Below are 20,631 nucleotides of genomic sequence, written 5' to 3' on the forward strand. Positions count from 1 at the left end.
TCGCAAACTTTTGGTAGTGTTCTTCCTTCCCTCTTTTATTGTACTTTCTCCAGTACCGTCCCCTCCTGTTTCTTTCCTTGCGTATCTCGGGGGTCATGAAAGGCAGTGTTTTGGGCTTTGGCATGAGTTTTACTGACGTGTGTTTTTTTAAGTGTAAGTAGCTCGTCCTTTAGTTTATACAAGTGTCGGTCAACATCCTCTTGAAATAAAAGTGACCAACTACGTCTTTTAGCTCTTATCTGATTACCCCCAAGTCTGCATAAGTTTTCTGTGTGTAATCATTTTTATATTACGAAATGACTCATTCACTTCTAGGAGTATATGATTACTCTTTCCTAGAGGAGGTAAGTAATTTTTGTTCTGAAGCTTGTCTTTATCCCGTAAGAACACTAGGTCCAGTAGAGTCGGTCTCTGGAAGAGTCTGCCTCTAGTAGCTTGTTCGACTATCTGGCAGATATTAAGGTCGTGAAGGCCGTCTGTGTATAGATTCGTGCTTATGCTTCTGTTTGTAAGTACAGGTATATACGGATATCCATCCTTCCATATGAGGTCAGGGAAGTTGAAATCACCAGCTATAAAAAGGTTCCCCGTGTAATTTATAGTTGCTTTATGCAGCATTGTTGCTAATGTCCGCTTGGTTTCTTGGCAATCAGAGGCAGATGGGCTTCTCTAAATACAGCCTACTCTGGTTATTACTCCACCGCCGTCATCACATAGGTTGAACCATACAGATTCGACAAATTGTGAGTTACCTGGGAGACATAATGATCGTATACTATAACATGTCTTGAATAGCGCCAACGTACCACGCCTGCATTCTAAAGACTGTAGGTTTGACATGACATCATACCCTGGAATCTTAACATGGGAATCTTCGATTCTATTTCTACTGGACTTGGGACCAACCTTATTCAATAGGACCAAATCATAATTTTTGAAATAAATTATGGATTTCAGCTCGTTCAATTTGTTAGGAAGTTGGTTAACGTTAGTAATTAGAGCATAAAAGTCTGCACTTACTCGTTTTTGGTGTTGCTTGCTCTGGTCATTGGTCCCCTTTCCCGGATGATCCGAGTCATCATCTGTTTTGCCTAAAGTGGTCGCTGGCACCTTTGAGTTAGCAGTGTAGTAGCTTCCAGAGCTTGTTTCGCTCTCCAATGAGCTATCACTAGTCATGGATAAGAGTCTTTCCGTAGAAAAAGCACTAACATGTTCGGTAACACCCATATTTACATTATTTACACAGTTCACAACTTGGAATTCTACATCTGCATCGGGTTCGGAGAAGGGACTTCTCCTCCGCTTTTCGGGTTTTTTGACGCAATACGAAGGTCATAGATTGCAAGGTTTTGTTTACCACCAGCTATCCTGTCCTTAAGCTCTGCAACAAGTGCTTTATATCTCTCTTGATCTTGTTTCGATCGATCATGGCGGAACTGTACTGCTCCTTTCCTTGAGAGAGACTCTTTCAAGATCTGTTTTTTAATTTGAAAGTATAACACAGTAAGCAAAAGGGGCGGTGCCGCATTCCGGGTTGGATCGCTAGCCCGAATATTCTGCTTTAGGCAACGGACATTATTTATGGGACCGCAATTGATTCCGTACTCAGTTGATAAAAACTGCTTGAGAGCGTTAGTGTCCTCAATGGAAGTGTCAATACCGAATACAACAATGTTGTTTGTTCGTAACTCTCTGTCTTTGTCATCTTAGATGATCTGTTATGCTTCGGATTCTAACTACTGCTAAAGGTTGGCACTAAGTGCTTGGACTTCTGCTTGCACAATTTGCTTCGTTTCATCCACGCTACATTTTGAGGATAGGGCCACTTCCACACTATTTACTTTGTCTTTTATAGAACCTAGCTCAGCTCGAAGTGCACTCAGTTTGCGCAATGGTATTGGAGAGACTACTCTGAAGGTTTCCTATTGCTTGCGTGATCACAGTAGTAATATCTTGGATAGTAGCTGCGGGTTGGGGAGGGATAATGAATCTAGGGGTGGTCACATTTTATTTGCACCAAGCACAGTCCCAATTGAAACCATTTTTCTCCTGCATTTTCACGAGAAGTTCATACTCTGCGTCGGATATTTTCAGGCAGTCACAACACATCCATTTCCCACACGCATCACAAAGTACTGCTTTAAAGTCCTCTTCTAGGTCTGAAGTACATAACAGGCATCTGTCCACATTTTTCTGGGGGCTCTCTCTGGGACGTTTCGATTTTGGTGGCATTTCAGGCACAAACAAATTTTCCACCAACAGGAAATTGTATTGGCAACACCGATGTTTATTCTTCTAATATTTTGATTAATTTCTTTTTTTTTATGCTGATTACGAATAATCATTTCTATTAGAAATTAATTTTAGCCCCCCCCCTATATAGGCCAATTCAGGGTATATATTTATACATTAGTGGGGTAGGGTAAATTTTAAACTTACCTCCCATTTACACAAGACACAAAATTTGCCCCCCCCCCCTAATGTATAAATATATACCCTAAATTGGGATATATAGGGGAGGGGGGCTAAAATTCATTTCCAATAGAAATGATTATTATATTCATAATCAGCATAAAAAATGCATCAAATAGTGTATTCACTTTATTGCTAACTCAATTATATGATTTGGTATATATTTACCCTCTTTCATAATACAATAATTGATTCTGTGGTAAAATTCTACTTTAGTTAATTTTGGTTTTCTTGGGAAGGGCTAAGGTAGGAAAATGACACTTTCAAGAATGGGTTTCAAGGCTAAAGTAGCCTATGCCCTGGGAAGGTATTTTCAAGGGTAAATTTATACCAAATCATATTATTGAGTAAGGAATAAAGTGAATACACCATTTGATGCCTTTTTTATGCTGATTACAAATATAACAATCATTTCTATTGGAAATGAATTTCAGCCCCCCCCCCTAACCGAACCCCCACCCTAACCCTCCATGTGTGCAAATATAGCCTATATCTTGAATTGGCATATATAGGGAGGGGGGCTAAAATTCATTTCTGATAGAGATGATTGTTATATTTTTAATCAGCATAAAAAAGGCATCAAATGGTATATTCACTTTATTTGAAACTCATTAATATGATTTGATAAAAATTTACCTTTTCAAGTACCTACCTCTGTTAGGTTACTTCTCCTTCTAGAGGGCCCTGACCTTTTAAAAATGTGTGTATTATAAAAGTAAAACCTTTCAAAATAGATCTTCTGCTTAAATGAAGTACAACAAAATTGTTTTCAGCTTCAAAACATTGCTCAATCTAAATTTATAAGGTTTTAAAGATATACAAGTACATTTCCTAAGTTCTGAAAAAAAAAAATACTGATATGGCTTAAAATTCAACTCAAATAACAGGAATTGGTTTTCAGAACTAAAACCCAAGAAAAAGAAACTGATAACTGAAGATTAGGGTGAAATGTTGCTTGTCAAAATTTCAATAGGTATAGGCTAAACCTGTCATGTAGGCAAATTTCAGGACCCTCTAGCAGGAGAAGGAGTAGAGGCATGGGCTTCAAAATACCTTCCCGGGACATTCTTGAGCCTGTAGACCCATCCCTGAAAGTTGAATTTTATCAAGAAACATAAAATGATGTTTTCTCTTTCATCCTAGCTAAATTATATGGCCAATTGCAAATTTACCATGAACTTTACCCCAACCCCGCCCCTCCCATCCTCCTAATGTGCCAATATGCACCCTTCCAGTTCCAGAATTTGTATGAGGGTATATGGACTACCTTGCAGTCCTTTCACCCTTTTGATTTCATATCTTCAATCCTTCTTTTTCTTCAGCTCAGAAATGGTCAGAAGTAATTCTTTATCTTTGTAAAAGCAGCACCTGAAAATTAAAAATACACTCCACTAGGCATGTCATTTGAAGCCATAATCTTGATGATGGGTTGTGGGAATCTTGAGTACCTGAGCTACCTGTCCCCAGCAATTTAAGGCCAATAGGCCGGCCAGTACCAGCATGGTGCTTCCTACTCATTCTTGCTCTCTTCTGCACTGTAGAATTCTATCAATGTTCCATTGTCTTCTTCATGATCTGAATCATCAAATTATAGATTGGTCTTTCAGTGTTTGGATGTTGTTGTAAATTAATAATGATATAAAATGTTTCTGGAACACCCATTTTCTGGCAGCTTAACTTCATGATTTGTGAATCTTTGTGATTTGTGGTGCCAGTACCAAACACTCAAAAAAGATATGTTGGGGGTGTTTCCACTGATGTTTTACACCACCTACACAGTGGTGAATGATGGAGATTCCATTGGAATCAAAGAGAATTCAGCTACAGGTATCCAGATTTTAACCTGCAATACCACACTGAATCTTCCCTTGATTGAAATGGGGAATTCAGGAATGGGGTGCACTTTGTTTTTCCACGGTGTTTTATAATGTCTTGAAGGTTCCCAGGTTTTGAGTCTGGAGGGGCACAAGCATTTGTTCCTTCATTAGCTAGTCTATTGGCTGTCATATTGTGGGTCAGTCCTTTATGGTTAGGGATATGGTGGAAGCAAACTGAAGTGTCCACATTCTTAAGGCTTAGGAGAGAATCTCTAATAGATTTTAAATCTGAATCAGCAGCCTTAAAATTTATTTTTTGATTAGCTGGATGGCAGAGTTAGAATCTGTGAGGATTAACACTCTTTTTGAAGCTGGTCTGAGGTTGACCATAACTTCCAGTGCTTTTAGAATGGCAAACAACTCTTCTGGCAAAATTGAAGTATTGGATGGGAGAGTTACTGAAATATTCAAGGAAACATACTTAATGCAAACCCTTGCTCCTGCATTTGTTCCCTTTACTGAGTAATCAGTATAAACTTGAGTATATTCAGGAAATAATGAGGAAATTTTATTGGCAAAAAGCTGACAAACAGACTGATCAGTATAAAAAGATTTATCCCTAGGGAGCAGTTGGAGATAGTACTCAGGGACCTCCATTTCCCAAGGCGGAGAATTTGGAAAAGGGTAACTATCTGCATGTTCATTTTTCCAATTTGGATGATCTTTCAGGTACTGACACCAAGAAGACTTATGGTGCTGAGGCTTGCTAGGGTTTGCAAAAATGGCTGGGAAGACTGCATGTTTATCACCATAATATTGTATTTTTGTAAAGTAACGGTTTCTCTGCATAGTAGCTTTATCTTTCAGAGCAGGTAGTCCAGAGAGCTCTTTTAGCTTATATACTGCAGTATGTTTATGCAGACCCAATGCAATTCTTATGGCTGAATTTTGGAGTGTCAAGGGTTTTAAATAGAGTTACAGGGACATTTATAAGGAAATGAATGCCATATTCCATTTTTGAGCAAATATACAGTTTATAAAAATCAATAATCAATTTTGGTGAGGATCCTCATTTAGTTCCTGCAAGTTGCTTTAAGATGATGAATCGCTTTAAAATTGACATTCTCAACATCATCACATGTGGTTGCCATTTTAAACGGCAGTCAAGGGTAATACCCAGTAGACAGACAGATGGCTGATAAGCTATTTTACTCCCTTCTATCACTAAGGGTTTAGGGAGGGTTGTTTGTCAGATATAAAACACTATTGCCTTTGTTTTTAGAACCGAAATGGGCGGACCAAAAGCCTTTAAAAACAGGTATACATCATCTAATTCTTCCTGAATTATGCTTTGGAGTAAGTTTATATTCTTGTGTCTATTCTACACGAGTAGATCATCAGCAAATTCTCAAGTTTTTGACTGACTTCTAAGTTTTAATTCTGAAATACACAGTGTGAATAAAAGAGGACTTATGACAGTTCCTTGTGGGAGACCATCTTTAACTTGTTTTCTTGAAGACAGAATGTCATTTATCTGAACTTGAAAAGAACAATCACAAAGTAGATCATCTATCATTGATACCACTATGGATGGAAAATTTTTATTATTCATAACTTCTAGTGACTTTTTGTGTTTGATGTTTCTATAAGCATCTCTCCAATCAAACATCACAGCAATTCCAAATTCACCATTTTGCAAAGCCTCTGCTATGTCTACTTCAATTCTAGTTATGTTGTCCATTGCACTGTTACCCTTTCTGAAACCTGTTTGGGTATGAGGTATCATTTGATTGACCTCTGCAAACCATTCTAATCTCTTCAAAATCATACGTTCAAATATCTTGCCCATAGTGGGGAGGACTGATATTGGTCTGTAAGATATTGGGCTATCGGGTGATTTCCCAGGTTTGAGGATTGGGTGAATAAGAGCAATTTTCCAGGAATTAGGGAATTTTCCTTCTCTCCATGCCATATTACATACTTCAAGAAGTTTATTTCGAAAAGTCTGGGGTGATTCAATAAGCCATTTGATGTGTATCTCATCATACCCTGGTGCTGAGTTTTGATTACATTCAATGGCTGTGTCTAACTCAGATAATGCAAAAGGTAAAATTAAAGACTTTTTATGTTGTTCTACTGAAGAGAGGACACATACAGGTGGGTTTGGCTAAATAGCTTCTACATCATTTTTCATGTATGTTTTTGCAAACATCTCAGCTTTTAAATTGTCAGATGTTATAAGCTGACCCTGGGGTTTTATTTCATACTTGCAATCATCAAGTGTCATTTTCTTGCCATTCATCTTGCTTACATATTGGTGAATCTTAGATACTGCAGTGTGATGGCCTACTCAAGTTATAAATTTATCCCATGCCTCCTTTTTAGCCAGTAGACATGTTTTTTTCACTGATGAATTTTCTCACCAACTGCAAGCAACTACATCAACAAAATTTTCAATCATGTAGATAATAGTATGCATTTGTTTGCTGATGATGCCAAACTGTTCAGCATTGCAAATCAACAGACCATCCAACGTGACACAGACAGGCTACAGGATTGGACTCAAGACTGGCTCCTTCAATTCAATACAATCAAATGCTTTACTTTGCACCTTGAACCTAACAACCCAATGGCTACCTACTCAATTTACAATCCCATCACAAAAGCAAGGGAGCATCTAGCAAAAAGAGACGAAGAAAGGGACCTTGGTGTCATCATTGACAACAAGTTGAAGTTCAACAGCCACATTCAGCATGTTGTTTCCCATGCAAATTCCAGCCTTGGCCTATTAAAATGGACCATCTGTAGCCAAGAGGCCACAAAATTCATAAAATTATATAAAGCTCTCGTCAGACCCCATCTCGATTTTGGCATGTGCCTTGCAGGTCCTCCTTATTGGCAAGATATAAGGCTCATCAAAAATGTTCAGAGGCAAGCAACAAAGTGCATGAAAAGCCTAAAATCAACTTCATACGAGGACCACCTCAAGCAACTTAAGCTACCTACCTTCAAATTTTGTTAAAGTTAAAATTTTGTTTATTTCACAAACCCCTGAATCACAAATGTTGTTTAATTAGAATAGATAGCTCTTTTGAAAGCACTAAAAAAAACTGTAGCGTAAAGCAAGAGGTATTGACTTGGGGGCAAACCCCCTCATATACGTAATAATTTTTGTTTGTTTTAAGTTTTAAGCACTAAAATAAACTGGAGCATAAAGAGTGAGGTATTGACTTGGGGGCGAACCCCCTCATATGCGTAATAATTTTTGTTTGTTTTAAAGTCTAATGTTGCTTCTTGCTTTCAGTTGAAAAAACTAATTTTTTTTAATTTAATTTATGATCGTTTTTTAAATAATGCTGGGAAATCTGGTGCCCCCTTCATAGAAATGTAATCTGCATCCTAATTACATGCTTCTGCTTTTTTTGCATGATTTATCCAATTTTATTTTCTTTGTTTTCTTATTTCATTTTTGCTAGCTATTTCCTTCCTATTTGTTCTGTGTCTAGATTCACTTTAATATAACATGAGTCATTTAGTGTGGCCTAAAATGGTAATATTACTTGTACACTGGTAGTAATTCCCCTTCCCGAAAATGAATATGAATCCCCCTTGAAATGTTTTTCATGCATTGAATGTCACCCCCCCCCCTTCCCAGGAAAAACACTTGACACCCCCCCTCCTTTTTCAACTATGACTATGTGCTTATATAAAAGCAAAGATCTATTCAGATGACCAGAATAGAGCGTTTTTTCCCCATCAAAATTGAACTAAGTAGTGTCTTTGGTAGGTAATTTAATTGTTTATATCAAAACATAAAATTTGCTTCTCATGGTTTATAATGGTCAACCTGCAAAGATTATTCATGTTTTTTTAGATATATTAAACCAGAAGTGGTGAATTGTAAACCTTTTGGAAACCAAAATTTTAGCTAGCTGAACTGCAGTGGAAATACCTAGCATTTTAAAAAAGAAGAACATTTATCTTTCAAAACTCTTGCTGATATTACAAGCGGGCACTCAAAAGAAATTAGAATTTTTTTTTTAAACCTATATATTTGAACTTTTAACAAAATACCCTATTCCCTTCAAAGTACTCTACATTCCAACTAATACTTTACCCCACCAGTGCTTCTACTGTTTGGAACATTTTTTGTTACCATCTTGAGAAATGGCTGACATCTCCGTTTTTCCTTGACTGTTTCACAGGAATAAGAAAAAGTTGCAGAGCTATTTTGGGCTAGTAAGGTGTATGTGTCAGCAGAAACATGTTGTTCTTAACTTAAAAAATGATAGCCAGAGATCGGTGTGTGTGTGTAGGTGTATTTGCAGTAGTGAGAGAGCCAGTCACCTGTCTGCTACAATTCTGTTCTCTTTTCATGAACACTGTTGTGTGATCTCCTTAACACTTCCAAAAAAAAAAGATTTGAATAATAGTCTAACATGGACGATCAAATTCAGAATGCACTACAATCTTGGCATCAAAAAAGCAAATCAACATTGTCTTGACATTTGATTTGACTTGGTGACTTTTTTGGATGTGGTGATGATAGCATCTTCCATTGGATTGACTGAGGCTTTCTTTATGTGTCATACCAATAGCATCATGTTTCTTGATCAGTTATGCCCTTTCACTAAAACAAGGTCATTTTGTGCTATTGTTTCAAAATATTTCATGTTTCAACTCAACAGGGTTTTTTGTGGTTAGTCAAAATCCAAGCACAAAAACTTGGCAACAACCATTGTCATGCTCAAATGTTTTTTTGAAATTTGCTGAACCAGGCACCAAGATATCCAACTATTCTCTTTAAGTTGATTAGTTGTTGGGTGGCACAACCAACAGAAGCTCTCAAGTTTTTCAACAATTTTGTCATGTCAGACAATTCATGGATATACAGAATGAAGTTTGTCCTCAATTAACACACAATCATTTGAAACAGTTGCCTTCATCTCTAGATACCTCCTTATAAGTTATTCCTCATAATTTTTCCTTAATCTGAAAAATTATGGAACTAAAATATAAGTATCCATAATTCTTGTTACTGTACCAGAATTAAGCATAAGATTAGAAGGTAGCATAATTTGGTTGTGAAGGTATGACAGAGAAACTCTGCTAATTAAATTACATCAGTAAAGATCTGAAGACATTTGTTGAAGAGATGGCAGCCTCTTAAAAAGTAGTTGTATGAAGTCTGAATCTTCAGCTTGAATAGAAGTGAAGTGTTTTCAGATCTAAGTCGTTTTGATGCTTATTGGCCCCTACAAAAATGTGAAGGAAATATTACTTGACAGTGCCAACTTAACTTTTAGTTGAAAAAGTGTAGTTTAATGGTCTAACAATGTTCATTTTCATTAGGTGTGTGGAATTCTTATTCATACCATGTCTCATATCCTGTTAAACCTTAAGTACAATATTCTGCTATTTTTTACTTTGTTCCAAGGCACTTTCCTGCCCAAACTCTAAATAATTGTTGTCATTTTTCAAAACCCGTGTGGTACTACCAAGGGCTTAAATGCCTATTGACAACCTTAAAATGGGCTTCAAAATAGATTTGATAAATCTACTGTGTATTCCTCTTAGAGATAAGAGATATTTATTTCAAAATATTTCAAGCCCACAAAGGGCTGAATTTGAACTTCGGAGTCGACAAATCAAAACAACAACGAAAAAGAAAAATCACAATGAATAATCATTTGCAAGTCAATAATTGAACTGTAAAAGTCAATTAAAAAGTTAAAAAGATAAAAACTGGTCAAACTAAACTTAAACAAAGATAAGTAAGAAACAAATTTAAAAGAGACATTAAAAAAAGGGGGTGGGGCAAAATCAGCGAATAAATGAAAAAAGGAACGAAATATGTATATATATATATATATATATATATATATATATATATATATATATATATATATATATATATATATAAAAATTAAAAGGGATGCTAAAAAGTGTCAATAATTTAACTGCGTAAAGTCAAGAAAAAAATTAAGAAGATAAAAACTGGTCAAAAGGGGGGAGGGGACAAAAATAAGTGAATGAACACAAAAAGAGAACGAAAAATAAATATCTATAAAAATTATTGATTTTTCTTTTGTGGGGGACTAGGGTATGGGCTCCATTCTCTGTAGAAAAAAATTTCTTTCATTAATACATATAACAATCTATAAGATTTGTATGCTCAGTTTTCTTCCAACCAGTTATTTTGGATGTCTTAGCACTATGTTTTTTGGCATTTTTTTTTTCCAGCTTATCAGGTCATTGGAGAAGACCATCCAATGGAAGATTTTGATCGAGAGGAATTTTAGAGAGTGAATTTTATCTGGATTCCATCACCCTCCATGTGAGGAACGAGTGGCACAAAGATGTGTTTGTCAAAGCTTTAAGGGATTGGGTAAATGTTTGCTCCTTTCTTTATTTAACATCTAGATAATTCAGGGTGCATTTCAATGTGCATGGGCTATTTATCCAATGAATAATGGTTTTAAGTCAGAGTGACTTAAAACCTCTTGAAAAGCAGGGTCAGCAAAGATAAAAATTATCAAGTGTTTGATTGGGTACTTTCCAACTGGCAGTTTACATTAAAGGGTTAAGGGTGAATATGCTGTTCTTAGTAATCTATTTTTTTTTTTTTTCAGCTAACATATGGGTGATTAGGCATGAGTTATAGTCTATGGAATATTACTTTTGGTGAAATTAGGGTTGGTTGGAAAAAGTATCCTTTGTGATACTGAAATAATAACAGCCAAAAATGTTTCTTGGATTTTTGCATGCTGGCAATATTGTTTTGAGATCCTGGAAACACCTATAGGAGACGGACACTCAAACAAAATGTTCTGAATATTTTCATCAGATTGATGTCAGTGTCGTCAAAGGGGAGAGTGATCTAGCCCCCAACTTAATAGAACCGATCCAGCTTTCAGCCGGTAATAAATTATGGACGAGTCCCAAGACTGGAATGGAAGAAACAATATTTAAGAATGGTGGGTCTTTGCTCTATGCTTCAAAGCATCCCTAACATTCCACCTCAAAGGAGGACTAGACTGTGGGATATCTGCTACATTACTTACTAGCAGAAATGTACTAGCAGCCTTCACATTCTTTTTGAACCTTAGGGTATGATGTATGCTTTGATATTTGATATATGATATTGGCTTTGATATACGATCAGAAACATACGAGTTCTTAAACTGTTGTTATACAATTTCACCTTAAAGTATCTAGCATGTGATCCTTAACCTTCGAGTAGTACTAAGAGTATTTGTTCATAATTTAAGCAATTGAATTTTCCTAACACCAAAAAATTATGTTTTTCCTGTGCCTTCTGAATGCACAGGAACTCTGTTTTAAGCTCATTAAGATCAATAAAAGATCATTAAGTGAAAAGTAGAATACGGAAATTTAAGCGTGTTTTAATAGGGCAGTGCAGTAAAAGTGTAATTATTTTAATTGTTTTTGGGAATATCTAATGAGTTTTGGCATCTAAAGGAATCATATGAATTTAAAGTAAATTTTCACTATAATATGTGAATGATTAAAATACAAATTCCTGCTATTTAAATTTGGGTATCGAATAATCAATTTCAATAACTATCTTACACCTACTTCAATCAGATTTTTACGTATTTGTGAAACTAAACCGGCTACTGTCCAGACTGGAACTTTGTTTGGTTAATTGTTTTTCTAAATCTGTTCTAGATAAATCTTTTTTTGCATTATTTGGAATCCACAGTGAATTATTAAGGCTATTTTTCTGGGTGTAATAGACGCAGGAGAAGCTTGTGAGTAAGAATATCGGCAGAAATTTTTTTTTTCCAAATATGTTTCTTGGAGGACCAAAAAAATTTTCACTTTTCATTCGTTGTAATCCAATTGAATTCAAATTGGAATTCCTTACTAAAAATTACAACTTGGCACTCATGGTTGAGCAGGGATATTTTTTTTTTTACATGTTTCTTTTAGAACATGTTTCTTGGAGGATAGTTTCTTGGAGGACCCAAAAAATTTTCACTTTTCGTACGTTGTAATCCAGTTAAATTCAAATTACTAGCTCCTGTCCTTACTAAAAATTACAATTTAGCACTCATGGTTGAGCAGGGGTATTTTTTTTAAACATGTTTTTTTTAGAACATGTTTCTTGGAGAATAGTTTTTGGGAGGACCCAAAAAAATTTCACTGTTTATACGTTGTAATCCAATTAAATTCAAATTACTAGCTCCTGTCCTCACTAAAAATTACAACTTAGCACTAATGGTTGAGCAGGGGTATTTTTTTTAATATTTTTTTTTTTTTTTTTTTTTAACATGTTTCTTGGAGGACCCCAAAAAATTTAACTTTTCATACGTTGTAATCCAATTAAATTAAAATTACTAGCTCCTGTCCTTAATAAAAATTACAACTTAGCACTCATGGTTCAGCAGGGGTATTTTTTTTTTTTAGAAGGGAGGTAGTGGGAAGATTTCTAGGTTTTGTATGGGTTCATCTTCTGCAAAGGAATATGATCGACGCGATTTAAGGGCAAATTATTAGCTCAGTCCCCACTAAAAATTTACAGCTCGACACTCCTTAGGAGATAGGGTTTTTCTTTTAGAACATGGCTGGCAGATGTTTTTATATTTATATTTAGGCAATTATAATTGCCCAAATAATTACACAAGCACAAGAATTGCACAAACACAAAAAAAAACAAAAAAAATGATAAATATACTGTTTTAAAAGGAAACCCCATGGGTGCATGGGCACCGATAAGGAGGGGGGTAGAGGGGGGCTCCTGTTGTCTTGGTGTCTCCTGTAATTAATTCAACATAAAGATTTTTTTTCCAGGTGCATTAACTTACAGAAGTTAATGACTAGCAATGAGATTATTCATCAAAACAGTCATTGAGATTCATTGAGATACATAACCTAACGTAGGTACTTTTTTCCCCCTAAACCCCAAAAAATAATAGTTTTGTATTCCTTTTTTTAACATATTTGAAAATTGTGGGGAGAAATTTCATTTTTCAATAAATGAAAAAAAAGGAGCGAAATATGTATATATATATATATATATATATATATATATATATATATATATATATATATATATATATATATATATATATATATATATATATATATATATATATATATATATATATATAAATTAAAAGGGACGCTAAAAAGTGACAATATTTTAACTACAAAGTCAAGAAAAAAAATTAAGAATATAAAAACTGGTCAAAAGGGGGTAGGGGACAAAAATAAGTGAATGAACACAAATGAAGAGAACGAAAGATAAATATCTATAAAAATTATTGATTTTTCTTTTATGAGGCACTAGGGTATGGTCTCCATTCTCTGTAGAAAAATTTTGCTTTCATTAATATATAGATTGTCACAACAATCAAATAAGATAAAACCTAATAGATTCATGTAACAAAACATCTAATCGTGTAAAGTGTCATTGTCGGTTTTCTGGACGATTGTAAAAAATGTACTTATCTAGTGGTATGATCACGTAAGCTGTATCATTTTCCATAATATGACCCAAATAATTGAAAATTTTAACGTCGCTTGTTATAAAAAGGGGAATTTTCGTCTGAAGGTTAATAGAGGGCCAAAGGTAGAGTATATTGTGCTGTTATACACATCGTATTTGCAAAAGTGTGAATATTTCACTAAAAAGAAAACTTTCTCTTAGCACTTTTCTGTTCATCAGATAATACATCTTAGTAATACATAAGGACCATCTCAAGTTTGTCAAAAATGTCCTAATTCAAATACTAACAGAAATATATGGTCCGTAGTAGAAAAAAGGATTTGGGAAATGGGGGGGGGGGAATGTAAAAAATGAAAAAGTGCTTATTGATATAAGTTATTTTTTCCAGCGGAGAGATATCCTTTGGGTCAGTCTGAGAGTGGGAGAACTCTCTCTCCTTCATACCTGCCAATCTTGTGAGTCGGTGAGCACATATTAGGCCCGAGACAAAGTTTGCATATTTTTTACCGAGCGTTTCTTTTGCCGAGAGTTTCATTTGCTGTCGCTACTCTAGCGCAGACACACCAGGTAGTACACATTCTACCGTCGTAATATCAGTTGATTATAATAGATCTGATACATCTATTTGATAGATCATAAATAAATTATAGTTAGTTCATAACCCTGTTTGTACTTTCATCATAGGATAATTGAAAAATGACAAATTCTCCCCCCCCCCACTTGTATATAGTGAAAAATACATGGTATGCCCCCATGTATTCATGTGAATTTTTTAAACGTACAGACAATGGGGGGAGGGAGGGAGTAGTTAAACTTGGAGCTATTCTGAAAACCAATAGGTAGAAATATTCTTTAGTGCAAATGAAATCAGATTTTGTTAAAATATAATTTAGTTTAGGGCACATAAATTGGATAAGCACTCACTTCTTTTTTATTTATGATAAATAAGCTTTGATCTGCTTATGGTCGAAGGCAGGGGCTTAATTTGGGCCCAAATCCCTGATAATTTAAACTTGCTTGAATTTATTTATCTTGGTAGCCTAGTGCCTATATAGGCAGCTCAATGAAAAAAAACGGAAAAATCTTAACCAGTAGCAGACATTTCGTCGAAGTCATACACCAAGTTATGTTTTGCGCAAGGGAAAAACTGTGAGAAAAAGAGAAGTCGGTTAAATAAACTACAAAAACACAAAATTGGACAAATTCATCCTCAAAAAAGGAAATAACACCAGAAGAAATAAATTCGGGTATGCAAAAGTCTGTATCAGTCTCCCTAAACATCCGCTACTAATTTGACGCTATATCTATTCATAATTAATTTGTGTGTTAATGGATAGTTGCCTCTTTAAAAGGGAAAGAGAGAGCAAATACTGATGGATTCTTTTTTAGGCCGCGCCTTCAGTTGGAAGCTGTTTGGGCTTTAACAAATATCGCTTCTGGGACTTCTGAGCAAACACGAACTGTGGTTATGTATGGTGCCATTCCTGCGTTCGTCTCTCTTATTGCATCTCGTCATACGAAGGTTGCCGAGGCAGCTATTATATGCCCTTGGAAATATAGCCAGTGTTGGGGCTGTTTTTGGAGATGAAGTTTTAAGATGCAACGTTTTACCGCCTCTGTTGAACCGTCTCTCTCAAAATTTATCTGTAATATTTGTTTAAATTTGCGTTAAGGGAATTTTGACTCTAACATTTGTTTTTTTATGATTTTTTCTCTATTGAATTTTTGAAAACTGAATTCAAAATTTGTAAAAGGCTGATATCCACTGTTTAGCGTCATAGATTTTAATCTTTTTTTGTTTAACACTAATTTTGACAGAAAAAAACAGTATTCAAAAACTTTGGGTGATGGTATTTTTTAAGATCGACTACTGGTTTGCTAATGTGTTGTGTAACTGTTCTATCTTCATGTTTCTCTTCTTGGGAGACAATTTTCAGTTTTTACGACGTCGTAACTGCTTTTTCCGCGTCTCCAATTACTGAAAATATTTTCTTCGTGAATTCTTAGACAGGGTTTGTTACTTGGCCACTCTCTTCAGTTTGTCTAAGGTTTCATATTTCTTTATATTATGTTACTAGAGTAACAATCTGAAAACAGCCATAGATATGTTCTTCTTTTTTGTCTGCAATGAAAAAGAAAATAAGTTAGTACTGAATCTGTTTTATTGGGCAAACGCTCCAATTACCGAAAATCCAAGATTCATTGTGTTGTTTTCTAATTGCCTTTGCACGGAAATCTATGATAAACAATGTTGTAGAGCCAATCACTGGCTTCTCCAATCTAGGAAATTATTGTGATTTAGACAATGGCTGTTCACTAAATAAGTGGTGCAATAGGTGGCTATAGCTTTCAACTGTGAATCTATGTGAATAAATACTATATGTTAAAAACAGCGGTAATGTTTATTTATTACTATTTTCTATAGACTAAAGAAAAATGGGATCGAAGCGAAATAAATCAAGAGGTGAAATTTTATTGTCAGACGTTTCTCCTACGAAGAGTTTCATGTCTCAAGTTGTGAAACTTTTAAACCAAATAGAATTGTAATAAAAAGCTTTTCTTAAATTTGAATGGATCCTTGAAAAATCTTTGGGATACCCCTCCCCTCTTATAAAGACGTACATAACTTGTTAGTTAAGATAGATGTTCGCCTATTCCGAATAATCTTTTATACAATCTTAAGGTAATAAACCCCAAAGAAAAGATAAAGAAATGGCTTGGCTGCCCACGGTCGAAGAATATTGCTAGGACTAAACTTGTCCGGCAGGTTTTGATCTTAGACCATGATGGCGTACATTTAATAAAATTATCATTTTCAGTTTGAAAGCTTATAAAGGTTTTTAGAGAAAGTAAAATGAACTACAATATCGATAACTCAAGTTATCGTTTAAGGTATATTTTTTCGCTAGGTCCTGCAAAACCCTGATTCTTTCTAAGTTCAAAAACAAATTATCTTTTTTTCGAGCCAGAATCGCTTTTGGTAAAGCATCTTCAATTACTTCAAGTCAGATTTATATATTTTGTTGAGTACGTAAGTCAACTGTAAACGATGGGGAAACACTTGACTGTTCTACAATTCGAGCATTGAGTTTAGACATTTGTTGTGTTTTGGAGAAACGCTACCGTTCTTGACATAGGAGAAAAGTTCCCCGAGAGTTGACAAAACCAACAATATTTTTCCAGTAAAAATTGGAAAAAAAATTGAGCGTACTAAATAGTACGATTCAAAAATAAACCCTTCTAATTCTAAAAGTAAACTTCCTTGGATTATTTGAACGTCCAAATCATGTGATGCTTAAAACTATTTCTTCTAGGTCTGAGATAAGAAGTTCTGTCTCTTTTCTAGATTTTAGGAACTAATCATAATTCTTCGTTCTCATAATATCCTCAAGGTGTCTTGCAAAAGTAATTTTGCTTTGTGCGATTCGAATCCGGCCCATTCATTTTATGGGATAAATAGGGGTTGAGGGGGGTCCTCTATCCGGAAGAAGAGTCTGTTGGATATCAAACAAACTTGATCAAAGGGTCATAGATTTAGTTTTCGGGGTCCTGTATCCATTCTCATCTACGCGGAAGGATATGGTGTATAAAATCCTTTTATCAGGACATTTAGCAGAAAAGGATATCGGATTTTAACGAAGCTTGGTGAAAAGCAAGATGTATTGTCATAGTTATACTTTCAGGGATCCAGGAACTGGTCTGGCTTTGGGGAGAGACCCCTAAATTCTCGTCATCAGGACACTTTGCTGAAAGACATATCAGATATAAGTTAAACTTTGCCAGAAGTTGGAGAAACTGATAATTTTGATTTTTCGTAGTCCGTATTCTTTAAGAGCATAGTGAGAGAAGGTGACCAATTTTTGTCATCAGGGCATGTACCAAAATGAGTTTTTGGGTCTTTTCAAACTTAGTGGGGAGTCAAATCTATTTTTACTAGCCTAATCACTAGGATTCACTCGTTAAAATCTGGTCAAAAGCTGTCATCTTGATGTTGGGTGTCCTGGGAACCAGAAGAAGATACAGAATTTATGGTGGAGGGGGGGGGGCCCCAAAGATACTGTGGCTCCCTCATTGGTATTTTTGGCCGTCTGTCTGTTTAATTATTGTAATTTTTGGCCTTCTAGAAAATGGCACGGGTCCCTATGCCATCTCTCCCTGACCAGTTCCCGTCATCCTGTCCGTTCTTGTCATCTGTATTTATATGAATGGTCTGTTGAATCTCAATCAGCTTTGGTAGAGATTAGTCGCTATAAGTTAATTTGCGGTTCGATTCCAACCCCCTATTTGCACATCATTTATGAAATGGCTAGCAATTTCAACAACAGCAGGATTAAGTGGAATGATAGTGTAACTAAAAACAAAAGTCAAAATAGGTACTAACAATTAAGAGTGGTAAGATTACCCTAAATAAGCGTTAAAACGAGCAAATTTATGATATGCGGTATAGATTTTTTTTTTTTAAATAATCAAGGTTTGGTATAGCACGCTATCTTTCACCTTCCTCTTCTGTCCAAAAACTTTTCTATAAAATTTGTTTTCCTTAAACATGATGATGTTGTTCTCATTCTGAATATAGTAGAGGTTACAGCTATTCTTGGTAAATTATAAAGTAACTCATTTATTCACATGAGATATTCTTGTTATTAAAGTGGTTTTATTTTCAGTTATCACTTTTGCGGAATGTGGCTTGGATCTTGTCGAAGCTGTGCAGGAACATGGATCCTCACCCACCATTTGATCAGGTTAAGCTGTGTTTACCTGGTCTAAAGCACCTCCTGACATTGCCTGATTCCTAAATTTTAGGTTAGTCCTTTGATTTTTATATTGTAATCCTACTAGTGTGCTGTCGTCCTCTGAAAAAAAAAAGATAAAATACAAAGAAAAAAAAGTAACAATAAGCAAGAATTTAAAAAGGTGATTTTCAGCCACTGGAAAAGAAGAAATGAATAGACGGAGCAGATATTTCGGCAAGGACCTCGGCCAAACTGTCCTCATTGCCCAAAAAATCACCTTCGTTTTGGTTTTTTTTTTTTTTTTGGTTGTTTTGCATGTTTTGGTTGTATTTATTTTTTTTTCTTTTTTTTTTTCTTTGTCAAATGTCATGTTGGGACGACTAAAGACATTTTGAATACTAGAGTCAATTGTTATATATGGTCATTCAAAGCTACCATGAACTTTCATAAACCTAAGAATGACTTAAGAACTACCAGGCTCAGTAGGAATTCGCTATTGAAGTTTGCGATCAATTCAGTTGTTAAGCTTGCTAATTTTTAAGCTATTTCAGTTCAATTTTTCTCTATCGAGCTATTAGTGTTCCATTGTAAGTAGTCTCAGTCAAATGCCAACTATATTTTAACTTGATGCCTAAGCAATCAAAATTGTACATCTTTTAAATATAATTGGAAAATTACAAGACTTGAACCTTTGGATCTTTTTTTGGCATAAAGGGGCTTCATTTCTTCTATTGGAACTTGTTTGGATGGATGTCAACTTTTGTCTTTTTTATCATATGTTCATTTCGTCTAGTTTATATTTTCAAACGAGATACAAAAAGGGATAGAATAATGTGAAAAAAAAACGATAGTAAAACTTGAAATAGACGGCAGTTACCCAGAATAAATGTGAGGCTATCACTTCCTTCGCTTTACCTTGGGCTTTTCTAAACAAAGTCCCCATTTTCAACTTGGAACTCTTATTAAAATGTTTGAAATATCAATGTACTTAGTTTGGGTGTTTCAATAGATCAAGTTTTGGGTATATTTCGTGTGCCTCTTAAGCGTTAAGATGGAGAGGGGATATTGAAGAATTTGCAAACCTTCTATTCGGGATATGTTTTGCTGGTTTAAAACATTTTGTATTTGATTTATACTTTCATTTGTTTTTTTTTTAATACAGGCTTTTATTCAGTTTTTGAAAATTTTGTAAGTGAAGTATTACCAATATGGAAGCGAACGTCCATCATATGAATCTATGGACTGGGGGCCGGTCCTTTGTACTTTTCTTCGAGAAACCAATCTTCTTCTCTCTCCTCACTATGTTCAGCAGTGGGAAAACTGATGGGCTGTTGTCATCTCAAAGGAAAAGATAGAAAAGTACTTATTGCTTAGTAGGTATTCCTATTTTTTCTAGTCAATACATGCTGGGCTCTTTCGTACATCTCAGATGGGAGTAATGACCGAATAGAACTAGTTATAGATGCTGGTCTTATACCTCGACTTCTCGAACTTCTTGATGCTGACGAGGCTGACATTGTTACACCAGCACTCTATTCTATTGGCAAAATCATTTTCAACGGAACTAATACTCAGGTAAGTCCCTCCTACTTCTTTAAGTTAACAACCACTTGTTAATTTTCAAAAATGATTTGAAATTTTAGCTTATGCTCCCGAGACCTTAATGAGTAGTGTTCTTGACTAATAACATTTATTAGAAACGTGTTGCCATAAGAAAACCACAAATTGGAAAAGAAACATTTTTCTGAGTCAGTAATAACAAGTTGGTTTCAAAAAGTGACAGATATTCAGTGTTCGCACTTTTAAATTCTAGGTAGGGGGTATTACTTCCCCCTCAAGATTCTTTTAGGGACGACAGTGGCTATGTACAAAAAAATTGTGTCTTAAAATGCTCTTTTTCTGGCATCTGATCCCCTTCTTCTCAAATATTTTCTGCACAAAGGTGGAAGGCGTTGGAGGCTCCTTTGTCCCCTCTTTAAGCTGACCTGACGGATCTTATCCCCCCCCCCAAAAAAAAATGAAAATTAGCTGCCTAGCTGTTTTTTCACACCTCTTCCTTTTCCCTTTCTCAACCACTAGTCAAAAATTGGGAATGAGTTGTCTGACTATTTTTTCCATTCTCTCCCCCCTTGCT

General features: G+C 35.2%; 1 long non-coding RNA gene across 3 annotated transcripts; it reads left to right on the plus strand.

Annotated features, from left to right (window-relative positions):
- The first annotated feature begins 2,563 nt into the window (after positions 1–2,563).
- LOC148955404 (uncharacterized) lies at positions 2,564–20,066 on the plus strand. 3 transcript variants are annotated; one of them, XR_016143055.1, is made up of 5 exons: positions 2,564–2,628; positions 10,533–10,677; positions 15,154–15,410; positions 18,429–18,567; positions 19,894–20,066. It is a non-coding gene; the product is annotated as an uncharacterized LOC148955404 (long non-coding RNA). The 3 variants fall into 3 exon arrangements; XR_016143054.1 differs by lacking the exon at positions 2,564–2,628 and adding an exon at positions 2,931–3,058; XR_016143053.1 differs by lacking the exon at positions 2,564–2,628 and having other exon boundaries at positions 10,286–10,677.
- Positions 20,067–20,631: the final 565 nt, after the last annotated feature.

Source organism: Artemia sp. Qi Xiang Cuo, chromosome 2 (genome assembly GCF_049724085.1).
Source record: "Artemia sp. Qi Xiang Cuo chromosome 2, ASM4972408v1, whole genome shotgun sequence".
NCBI classification, from domain to species: Eukaryota; Metazoa; Arthropoda; class Branchiopoda; order Anostraca; family Artemiidae; genus Artemia; species Artemia sp. Qi Xiang Cuo.